Raw genomic sequence first — 12,106 nt, forward strand, 5'->3', positions numbered from 1 at the left:
AAACTGGTATTCTAATGGTAGGAGGAGATTTCAATGTAGCCCTTTCTCCCTCCCTAGATACCTCCTCAGGCTCCTCCTCCATGACCTACAGAGCCCTCAAAGCTATCAAAACACAGCTTAGTGACCTGACCCTGAACGACGCATGGCGCACACTACATCCCAACAAAAAGGACTTCACATTCTTCTCACCACCACACAACAAATATATGATAATTGACTACTTCTTCATTACGCAAAACGACCTAGCACTCTTCCTTAATGCAACCATAGACCCTATGATCCTCTCGGACCACAACCCCATCTCCATGACCCTGACATTTCTGACAGTACCCACTAGATCAGCGATCTGGCATCTTGATAAATCCCTCCTGACTGACCCTGAGACCTCTAGAAAGATCAACATATGCATCTCAAAATATTTTCACAAGAACGATTCCACGGATATCACGCAATTGACGCAATGGGCAGCGCATAAATACATCATTATGGGCGAACTTATCTCCGTCACCGCTAAACGAAAGAAAACCAGACAGGTCCGTATCGAAGAGTTGTCGAAGCGCATCCGCTCTCTGGAGAAAATCCATAAACAATCACTAGCCACAGAAACACTAACTGAACTACTACAGGCCAGAGAAGATCTACTAGAAGAGTTAGAGAAAACGTTAAAATGCAAATACTCACTAACACAGAGGCTATTTTATGAGTTCGGGAATAAATCCGGGAAAATGCTCGCTAAAGCACTTTAGACTGAAAATGCGGCATTACCATCCACACTATTACGGACCACTTGGGTAAAACAATTGTCATGACTGAAGGCATAGCTTATCATCATCTTATCATCATCTTGCACAATATTATACCAAACTATATAGTTTAACCACCCCGAACAAGACCATGGAGAACACCTAATGAAAAGAAACGATTACCAATTTTCTTAACCAATGTGCCCCCAAACCCATTACTTCTGATGAGGCTGCAGAATTAGAATGCCCCAAAAGCCATGGCCCTGACGGTCTAACTGTTAGCTACGATAAATCCTTTGCAGATGTCCAACTTCCCCACTGGCTGAAAACATTTAATTCTCTATCCTCCTCATCACACACTAATGCCCCGTACACACGGTCGGACATTGATCGGACATTCCGACAACAAAATCCTAGGATTTTTTCCGAGGGATGTTGGCTCAAACTTGTCTTGCATACACACGGTCACACAAAGTGGTCGGAAAATCCGATCGTTCTGAACGCGGTGACGTAAAACACGTACGTCGAGACTATAAACAGGGCAGTAGCCAATAGCTTTCATCTCTTTATTTATTCTGAGCATGCGTGGCACTTTGTGCGTCGGATTTGTGTACACATGATCGGACTTTCTGACAACGGATTTTGTTGTCGGAAAATTTTATAGCCTGCTCTCAAACTTTGTGTGTCGGAAAATCCGATGGAAAATGTGTGACGGGATTTCCAACAACAAGGTCCTATCACACATTTTCCGTCGGAAAATCCAACCGTGTGTACGGGGCATAACACAGACATTCTCGAAGCCCACATAACACTGATACCAAAACCAGGTATCAATTTGAAAACATTAATAAAAACATTGAAACAAAGAAAAAATGGAGTTGCTTCTGCACGCAGAACACAAAACTCCTGTAGAAGCAGCAATTTTTAAGCCAATGTGCATGGAGCCTTAGCGTAGAAACTTCCTGTGCCCTCTGTCCAAAGCAAGGGTTCCAAGAAACCATTGTTTTATGTATACTGAACAGAGAGAACTCCAGGGGGTTGATTTACTAAAGGCAAAACCACTCTGCACTACAAGTGCACTGCAAGTGCACTTGGAAGTGCAGTCATTTTAGATCTGAGTGGAAGTTCTGAAATAAGGGGAAGCTCTGATGATTTTATCATCCAATCATGTGCAAGCAAGAATGCTGTTTTTTATTTTCCTTGCATGTCCCCCTCAGATCTACAGAGACTGCACTTCCAAGTGAACTTGTAGTGCAATGTGGATTTGCCTTTAGTATATAAACCCCCCCTATGTGACTGATACCTTTTGTCAACAGAAGATGATGGAGTAAGTATGCTGAGCCACTGAAACCCACCCCGGTAGCAAATCTACAAATCTCTTTATATATACCTCAATAACAATAAAAAGCAAGCTTATAAAAATGCACAAACCAAATTCAAAATTACTATAAGGCAAACTGCAATTATAACTTAACCACTTGCCGCCATCATTATACTGCAGCAGGCCGGCTCATTCCCGCAAATCGCAGTAGGTGTACGTCGGCTCTTTTAAGAGCTATAGCAGGTTCGCGCGCATGCCCGCTGCAAGGTGGGGGAGCCGATGAGCATGGTCGGTGGTGTCTGCCGGCCACCCGTGATCGCTCCACAGAGAGCCAGAACGGGGATCTGCCAATGTAAACCTTTCTGACAGGGTAGTAGAGAGTGATCATCTGTTCCTAATGATCAGGAACAGTGATCACAGTTAGAAACACCTCCCAGGGAACACATTTAACCCCTTGATCACCACTAGTGTTAACCCCTTCCTTGTCAGTGTCATTTATACAGTAATCAGTGCATTTTTATAGCGCTGATTGCTGTATAAATATCAGTGGTCCCAAAAAAAGTGTCCAAAGTGTCAAATCTGTCCACCGCAATGTCGCAGTCCCTCTAAAAATCGCTGATTACTAGTAAAAAAAATAATAATAAAAATGCCATAAATCTACCCCCTGTTTTGCAGACGCTATAACTTTTGTGCAAACCAATCAATATACACTAACTGCAATTTTTTTACCAAAAATATGTAGAAAAATACATATTGGCCTAAACTGATGAAGACATTTTTTTTTTGGGGGGGATATTTATTATAGCAAAAAGTAAAAAATATTGATTTTTTTTTCAAAATTGTTTGTCTTTTTTTGTTTATAGTGCAAAAAATTAAGACCGCAGAGGTGATCAAACGCAACCAAAAGAAAGCTCTATTTGTGGGGAAAAAAAGGACGTCAATTTTGTTTGTGTACAGTGTCAGTTAAAGCTATGCAGTGCCGTATCGCAAAAAAAAATGGCCTAGTCATTAAGGAGGAAAATCTTCCGGTCCTTAAGTGGTTAAACATGCACCCTGTAAAAATACCCTATCCAGTCCAGTAATCATTTTTCATTTTATAGCCTACCTTGGACAGTTAAAATGTGAAATCAGTTAATTTTCATTAACTCTTTTAATAAGACACTAAAAATGTACTCTCACTTATGTGAACCAATGATGGACTGGCTAGCTAAACTACAGTTCTACTAATTCAACATCGCAATGAAATGTCTTAAAATCAACCACTGGTGAGACAACAGTTAAAAAAACAATGTTTGAAATTGATATGTTAACATTTCATGTATTTCATTGCATCAGTTTTTCACAGTATCGTATCCTTGGGTGTGAGTGTCACTGGAACATTGCACATTTCCCATAATAAAGAAAATAGTTGTGTGTTCTGTATAACGGAACAAAAATCCTTTTGGGAATTGTGGTGACCATTATACTTTCCAAAGCTTCCAACTGCAGCGTGTTAGGGGCATGCTTGTATAAGGGTAAACTATCCATCATTCCCATGACATAAAAGGATGCCACCAAACCTTGATTTCAAAAGAAAGACTACTGCAACATTTCACAATAAATTTACTAAGAAATACAATTGTATTTGTTGTCATAAACATTTACAGAAACAGTTGCCATGAAATTAGTCCTACATGACCCAATTCAAGTCCCTGTGTGATAGAGTTCATAGATCATATGCTTATCATTTTGAATGACTTTCTTGCATGTTTCATCTACATGGTAATGGAACAGATTTGATGGTCTTAAAGAGCTTTTTTTCTGAAAACGGGGCAGCCCATGTACAATCTTTAGACACATGCTAGTTCTGGTTGTTGCGTTATTGGTAGATTTCGTGTTGAGGTGACTAATGACATCAACAAATTCAAGAAAGTAGTACCTGGCTGTTCAGCAAGGGGTAGAGATCACCCGAGGAAATGATAGGGGGCTGAAATTGTATATGGATTATCCTCATCAGCCTGTATCTAAGAAAACTGAACAATTTGCAACCAGGGCTGCTAAATATCTTGCAACATCTATGATAATTATAAAGTTATGTGTTACAGATAGCAAAATAAAGACATAGCTAAAAACTTCTAACAATGACATTACTCAAGTTCAATAGAATTGTACAAGAAAAAATCGACATGAACTAACAACATATAAAAATGGAACATGCTTTTAAACTGAACCATTCTCTTTCTGTAAATTAGAAAACTGATAGTGATAGTGTACAACCTCAACATGCTTTTTTACAGACCACCAGTCTCCTCTGCATTTAATTATAATTCTTTGAATGCATGCTTAATTATGCTGTGCTGGTTAATTATGCGATGCTCTTGGATATTAGATTTTGATCTTAGTCATGCGTTCAAGTTCTAACAGGTGGCATTGTTACAAAACAACAATTTCTTTTGCTTATTAGCATACAAGACAATATATAAATACACAGCTAAAATAGCAAAGTGAAACACACATGGGGGAGGTCTGCTAAAACTGGAGCACTCTTAAATTGGTGCAGCTGTGCATGGTAGCCAATGCATGGTTAAGCTTTGATAAGAAGCCCTGGTTCACACTGATTCAATTTGGCATGCAATTTGACAGTTCAAATTGCATGCCAAATCGGCAGCAATTGCCGGCAATGGCAGCGTCCGAATTGGTGCGACGCCACAATTGTGGCGCCGCACTGATTCCCAAAAGTAGTTTCTGTACTACTTTTGGCAATTTGGGGGTGCGATTTCCATTGACATCTGTGCAGAATCCCGCACAGGTGTCTCTGAAATCGCCCCCAAGGTCGGGACTGACATGCGGGAATGAAATCGTGCAAGTTCAGCTGAACTCGCACAATTTCATTCCCGTGGTCAGTGTGAACCAGGGCTCAAACCTGGAAGCTGATTGGTTTCTATGCTGAACCATATTTTGCACACTCCAGTGTTAGTAAATCTCCCTCACTGTCTTTTTCCTGTAGGCATCATCCATCCATTATTTGTAATTTATATATACCATGTTTCCCTGAAAATAAGCCTGGGTCTTATATTAATGTTGACAACAAAAGACAAAGTAGGGCTTATTTTCGGGGTAGGTCTTGGTAGGTCTTGCCTTGTAATGTGCTGTCTTTTCTCTCCCACTCTCTCCCTGCCTGACAGGAATCCCCGGTGTGAATTGAGTTAAAATGCTTGTAAAATCCTATAATCCAGGGGTAGGGCTTATATTGCAGCCCTCCTGGAAAATAATGCTAGGTCTTATTTTCAGGGTAGGTCTTACTTTTGGGGAAACACGGTATATATATAGATATATATATATAGATAGATATAGATATCTATATCTATCTATATATATATATATATATATATCTATATATATATATATATATAGATATTTATCTATATACACATATAAATGTCATGCAGTGGAAGAAATTGTAAGCCATTGTCAAGACGAAATGATGTAACTAAGAACTCTCTTCCACAGTTGGTGGTGTCAGCGGGGAGTGTCAATAATTTAAAAAAAATTAGATTCTTAGCAAATGCAATATACAGGGATATGGGAAATGGTAGTGACATAAAAACACACACGTAGAACTGGATGGACTGGTGTCTTTATTCCACGTTACCATGTAACTATATGTGGAAGACAAAGTGGCATCAAATTTATTTATAGAAATGTGGCGTTCTTGAATTGGCTAAAACGAAGTCCTAATTGTGATCAATAACCCTCGTTAGTGACTATTTTCGGAGCAAAGCTCCTTCTTTGTTAATACTATATCACCCATACTTAGATCACCATACAACAGATTTGTTATAAAGCAGCACATCAGCTATCATTCAAAGGTAGTGAAATGATTGTTTCTTACCCATTAAGTGTACGTTTGCTTCTTTTCTTTCAAATACGAACATTAACATAAACCATGAAAATAGACTCAAACAGCAAAGAAAGAAAAAAAAAATATCTCAGTGCGCTGCGAGGAGGGAAAAAAAACATCTGGAGCTGCTGTAAATCCCACGACAGAGTCTTGTTTTTCAGAGAGGCTAGATTCACTAACGGGATGGTTACAGATCTGCAGTTCACTTCCTCTGTTCAGCTCTCCTTCTTATGAGAACCAAGAATTGAAAGTTTCAGTGCTGAGAAAAGTCTACCGCTGCCACTTAACAGTGGACTTTTCAAGGCTTAAAAGCTGATTAGAACTAAAAAGTGAAGCAAAAAGGGAGAAAGCCGTACATGGGACTCTGTGCCTCTTAGACAGACTGACACTGTACAAACTTTCCTTATTAGGAATGAACTAAAGAATGTTGGAAGGCTCTAGGATCTTCCCTTTTCGTTTTGTAAAAACAGTAAAGTTTATTTTTCATTTTACTAAATTCATCCAGTTGCAATTACAGGGCATCTTACATCTTACTACACGTTAAACCTTAAAGACCAACTCCAAGAAGCAAGCAGCATAAGAAAAGGAACTGCTAGTGCAAATCAGGCATTGTTACCATCCTGCTAAAGTCAGGTATTTCATCAATATTACACAATGTTCCATGGCTACAGGCTGCCTGATTGTACAGAGCTATCAAAGCATGTCTAGATGGGACTGCCATCTCTTGCCATTCATTCTATTGTGCAGTCTCTCTGCTGATTAAAAAAAAAAAAAGTGGGTCTACTAAAGTGTTAGATATTGTAGCGTTCTTCAACTTTATGGAACAATTGTATAGCTGCCTGCTGTATGTATGTGTCCAGTGGGGTTGATTTACAAACAGGCCTCATGCACACAGGGTTTAAAAACGCCTCTTTTAAAGGTGTTTGGTGCTGATTTTTCAGCCTATAAAAGTATCTCTATGTTAGCCTATGTGTCCATGCACTCATAGGTGTTTTTTATAGGTGTTTTAAAAAAAGGAGTAGTTACTAGGAAAAAATTGCAGGAAAAAAAAAAGTTGCAGGGAAAAAAAAATTTGCCAGCGCGTTCAGGAGAGGAGCTTCTGAGCAGAAAGAAATGCTTAACACTCCTAAATGCACTTAAACGCTGGACGCGTTTAGCACTTGAATAAATTATTATTCTGGCCAATGGAATCCATTAAGGCTCAAAAGCATGACGCACCTAAACGGGTCTAAAAGTGTGTGGATATTTGCAGCTTTAGGCACGTTTTTTAAGCAGTTCTATCGTCCAGAGTAAAAAGCGTTCAGAGGAGAAAACGTGGGCGGCACAGTGGTGTAGTGGTAGCACTCTCACCTAGCAGTAAGAAGGGTTGCTGGTTCGAATCCCAACCACGACACTACCTGCCTGGAGTTTGCATGTTCTCCCTGTGCCTGCGTGGGTTTCCTCCGGTTTCCTCCCACACTCCAAAGACATGCTGGTAGGTTAATTGGATCCTGTCTAAATTGTCCCTAGTATGTATGAATGTGAGTTAGGGCTCTTTCACACGGGGCGGATCAGTGATGATCCGCCCCGTGAACACCCACTGGCTCAGCGGGGATCGCTCTGCCGATCCCCGCTGAGCAGAAAGATGACAGGTCCATCGCTGCACGCTGTGCAGCTACGGACCTGTCAGAGCGCCGCTCTCCCCTATGGGGGATCGGATGATGACGGACCGTAGTGTCCGTCGTCACCCGATCCGATCCGAAAACGGATGGAAAAGTAGGTTTTTCCTCTGTTACACTTTTCGGATCGGAGCGGCGTCGGATGTCAGCGGACATGTCACCGCTGACATCCGACGCTCCATAGGGATACATGTATGTCTGTTTTTCATCCGAAAACGGAAGGATGAAAAACGGACATACGGATCCCCCGTGTGAAAGAGCCCTTAGGGACCTTAGATTGTAAGCTTCTTGAGGGTAGGGACTGATGTGAATGTACAATGAATATGTAAAGCGCTGCGTAAATTGACGGCGCTATAATAAGTACCTGAAATAAATAAATAAAAATAAAATAAATTAAATGCCCTGTGTGCATGAGGTCATATAGTAGAGAATATTTTATTTGCCAAATTAATGCTTACTGAGCTGATGAAGTTCTGTATTTTTTCCCTTGTACATGACTGAATATTCAAATAACCATAGCTTTACTTTATTCACTAACAAATGAACATTTATTTTGCAAAATTAACTTTCACTTCGTTAAATTAACTTTTTTTTTTTTTTTTACTCCTTTAGTAAATCAAGCATCTGATAGTTGCAGGAAGCTATGAAAACAGCAAAAAAATGCACTGATATGTAAATTATACAGTGGATATAAAAAGTCTACACACCCCTGTTAAACTGTCAGGTTTCTGTGATGTAAAAAAGAGACAAAGATATATAATTTCAGAACTTTTTCCACCTTTAATGTGACCTATAAACTGTACAACTCAGTTGAAAAACAAACTTAAATATTTTAGGGTGGGGAGAAGTAAAAATAAAAAACTAAAATAATGTGGTTGCATAAGTGTGCACACCCTCTTATAACTGGGGTTGTAGCTGTGTTCAGAATTAGGCAATCACATTCAAACTCATGTTAAATAGGAGTCAGCAGTGGCGTAGCGTGGGTTGCCAGCGCCTGGGGCAAGGCAAGTAATTTGCGCCCCTAACCTGCGGACAATTCGCACTCCCTGAGTCCCTTCCCTTCCTACAATAATACTGACCTACCTGACCACTAATCTGATTCCTATACTGACCACTACACTATACTACTACACTATACAATACACTGACCTATCTCATTCCTATACTGACCCTTACACTTACCTACCCGATTCCTACAAGGACCACTACACTACACACTGACCTACCTGATTCCTATACTGACCACTACACACCCCACCAACCTACACGATTCCTACATCGATCACTACACTACACACTGACCACTACACTATACAATCCAGTACACAATCTACTATACACTGACCACTACACTACACACCACACCAACCTACCTGATTCCTATACTGACCACTAGACAATACACTATCCACTGACCACTACACACCACACTGATCACTAAATAAAAACACCACACACTGACCTACCTGATTCCTATACTGACCACTACACAATACACTACACTATCCACTGACCACTACACTACACACCACTACACACTGACCACTACACACTGACCACCACTAACCACTACACATTGACCACACTACACACTGACCACACTACACTACACACCACACTGACTACTACACTACACACTGACCACTACACACTGACCACTACACTACACACTGACCACTACACTACACACTGACCACACTAAACACAACTAACCACTACACACTGACCACTACCCACTACACACTGACCACTACACTACACCACACACTGACCACCACTGACCACTACACACCACACTGACCACTACACACCACTACACACTGACCACTACACTACACACCACACTGACCACTACACACCACTACACACTGACCACTACACTACACACCGACCACACACCACACTGACCACTACACAACACTACACACTGACCACTACACATCGACCACACACCAAACTGACCACTACACTACACACCAACCACACACCACACTGACCGCTACACTACACACTGACCACTACACACCACTACACTACACACTGACCACTACACTACACACCACACTGACCACTACACACCACTACACTATACACTGACCACTACACTACACACCGACCACACACCACACTGACCACTACACTCCACGCTGACCACTACACTACACACCGACCAAACACCACACTGACCACTACACACCACTACACTACACACTGACCACTACACACCACACTGACCACTACACAATACACTACCCACAGACCACTACTACTCAATACACTACATACTGACTGCTACACAACACTACTCACAGACCAATACACTACACACAATACATTATACACTACCTACAACACTATACATTACACTATACACTAACTTTCTGGCTGCTCCCTCTCCCCAGACCATATCTACTCCCCCCGGGCCGAGTGAGTCTCTTACCTTTCTTTCTTCCATCTGCTCTGCCTCTGCGCCGCCGACTGTCACACTGCTTGCCCCGGCGGGGACATGATGATCAGTGACCCGGGCCGGAGAGGAGGAGAGGAGGAGAAGACAGCGGCCACAGACTGCCTTCCGCGACGGCCGACATATTTGGTGACCCGGGCCGGAAAGGAGGAGCAGGAGAAGACGGCGGCCACAACGAAGGACAGCCCCGCTCACCCTTGCGATTGAGGACAGGCCAGCCCCACCTGCCGCACATGACCCCTTTCGCCCAATCACAGGGCGCCAGGGGCCGGCCTGAGAATTATCATGGCGGCCGGAGCGCGGGGTCACAGAACAGAATTTAGCTATATGGAGAGAGGGTGACACATACTGGAGCAGGATGTCGCCCCCCCAAATGTTGCGCCCGGGGCCTACGCCCCCCTCGCACCCCCCACGCTACGCCACTGGGAGTCAGTACACACCTGCCATCATTTAAAGTGCCTCTGATTAACCGCAAATAAAGTTCAGCTGTTCTAGTAGGTCTTTCCTAACATTTTCTTAGTTGCATCCTACAGCAAAAGCCATGGTCTGCAGAGAGCTTCCAAAGCATCAGAGGGATCTCATTGTTAAAAGGTATCAGTCAGGAGAAGTGTACACAAGAATTTCCAAGGCATTAGATATACCATGGAACCATTGAACACAGTGAAGACAGTCATTATCAAGTGGAGAAAATATGGCACAGTGACATGACCAAGAACTGGACGTCCCTCCAAAAGTGATGAAAAGACGAGAAGAAAACTTGTCAGGGAGGCTGCCAAGGGGCCTACAGCAACATTAAAGCAGCTGCAGGAATATCTGGCAAGTACTGGCTGTGTGGTACATGTGATAACAATCTCCTATATTCTTCATAGGTCTGGGCTATGGGGTAGAGTGGCAAGACAGCAGCCTTTTCTTATGCAGAAAAACATCCCAGCCCGGCTAAATTTTGGAAAAACACATCTGAAGTCTACCAAAAGCATGTGGGAAAATGTGTTATGGTCTGATGAAACCAAGGTTGAACTTTTTGGCCATAATTCCAAAAGATATGTTTGGTGTGAAATCAACACTGCACATCACCAAAAGGATACACCAAACCCACCGTGAAGCATGGTGGTGGCAGCATCATGCTTTGGGGCTGGTTTTCTTCAGCTGGAACAGGGGCCTTAGTCAAGGTAGAGGGAATTATGAACAGTTCCAAATACCAGTCAATATTGGCACAAAACCTTCAGGCCTCCGCGAGAAAGCTGAACATGAAGTGGAACTTCATCTTTCAGCATGACAACAACCCAAAGCATACATCCAAATCAACAAAGGAATGTCTTCACCAGAAGAAGATTAAAGTTTTGGAATGGCCCAGCCAGAGCCCCAACCTCAATTTGATTGAAAATCTGTGTGGTGATCTGAAGAGGGCTGTACACAGGAGATGCCCTCGCAATCTGACAGATTTGGAGTGTTTTTGCAAACATCATTGGGTAAATATTGCCAAGTCAAGATGTGCCATGCTGATAGACTGATACCCAAAAAGACAGTGCTGTAATAGAATTAATAGGCCCTTCAACAAAGTATTAGTGTAAGGGTGTACACACTTATGCAACCATATTACTTTATTTTTTAATTTTTATTCCCTCCACCTAAAAGATTTCAGTTTGTTGTTCAACTGAGTTGTACAGTTTACAGGCCAAAAGTTCTGAAATGAATATCTTTGTCTAATTTGAACGTTTTACATCACAGAAAGCTGACATTTTAACAGGGGTGTGCACACTTTTTATATCCACTGTACATCCCCCTTTACAATCGCTGAAAAGTGGGCTGTACAGGTTCATTCCAACTTCAACTGTGTAAAAGATACAGAGATCAAAAATTCCTATTCCACTTGAATTGTATGAGAACGATGTTACAATGGAAATATGTGCACTACATAGCATCTTCTTTTGCAGGATGCTTGGGTATACCTGTTTTATTACATAGGGTAACACCATATAAATTAAACAATGCTGACATCACTCATCATGATATTAATGGAAAGAACATTAAAATACTCCT

At 41.7% G+C, this 12,106-nt stretch overlaps 1 protein-coding gene across 3 annotated transcripts in view; it reads right to left on the reverse strand.

Moving 5' to 3' along the window:
• The window catches only part of ARHGAP6 (Rho GTPase activating protein 6), a 368,531-nt gene that overhangs the window by 160,850 nt on the left and 195,575 nt on the right, over nt 1–12,106 (reverse strand). The window contains exon 1 of one of the 3 annotated variants that reach the window (XM_073614846.1): nt 5,936–6,349. The exons of the other annotated variants lie outside the window; for them this stretch is intronic. The gene's annotated coding sequence lies outside the window, so the exon portion shown is untranslated. Of the gene's footprint in view, nt 1–5,935; nt 6,350–12,106 lie in introns of those variants that run through there. 3 annotated transcript variants of the gene reach the window in all.

This window comes from Aquarana catesbeiana, linkage group LG02, assembly GCF_042186555.1.
Source record: "Aquarana catesbeiana isolate 2022-GZ linkage group LG02, ASM4218655v1, whole genome shotgun sequence".
In the NCBI taxonomy this organism is placed as follows: domain Eukaryota; kingdom Metazoa; phylum Chordata; class Amphibia; order Anura; family Ranidae; genus Aquarana; species Aquarana catesbeiana.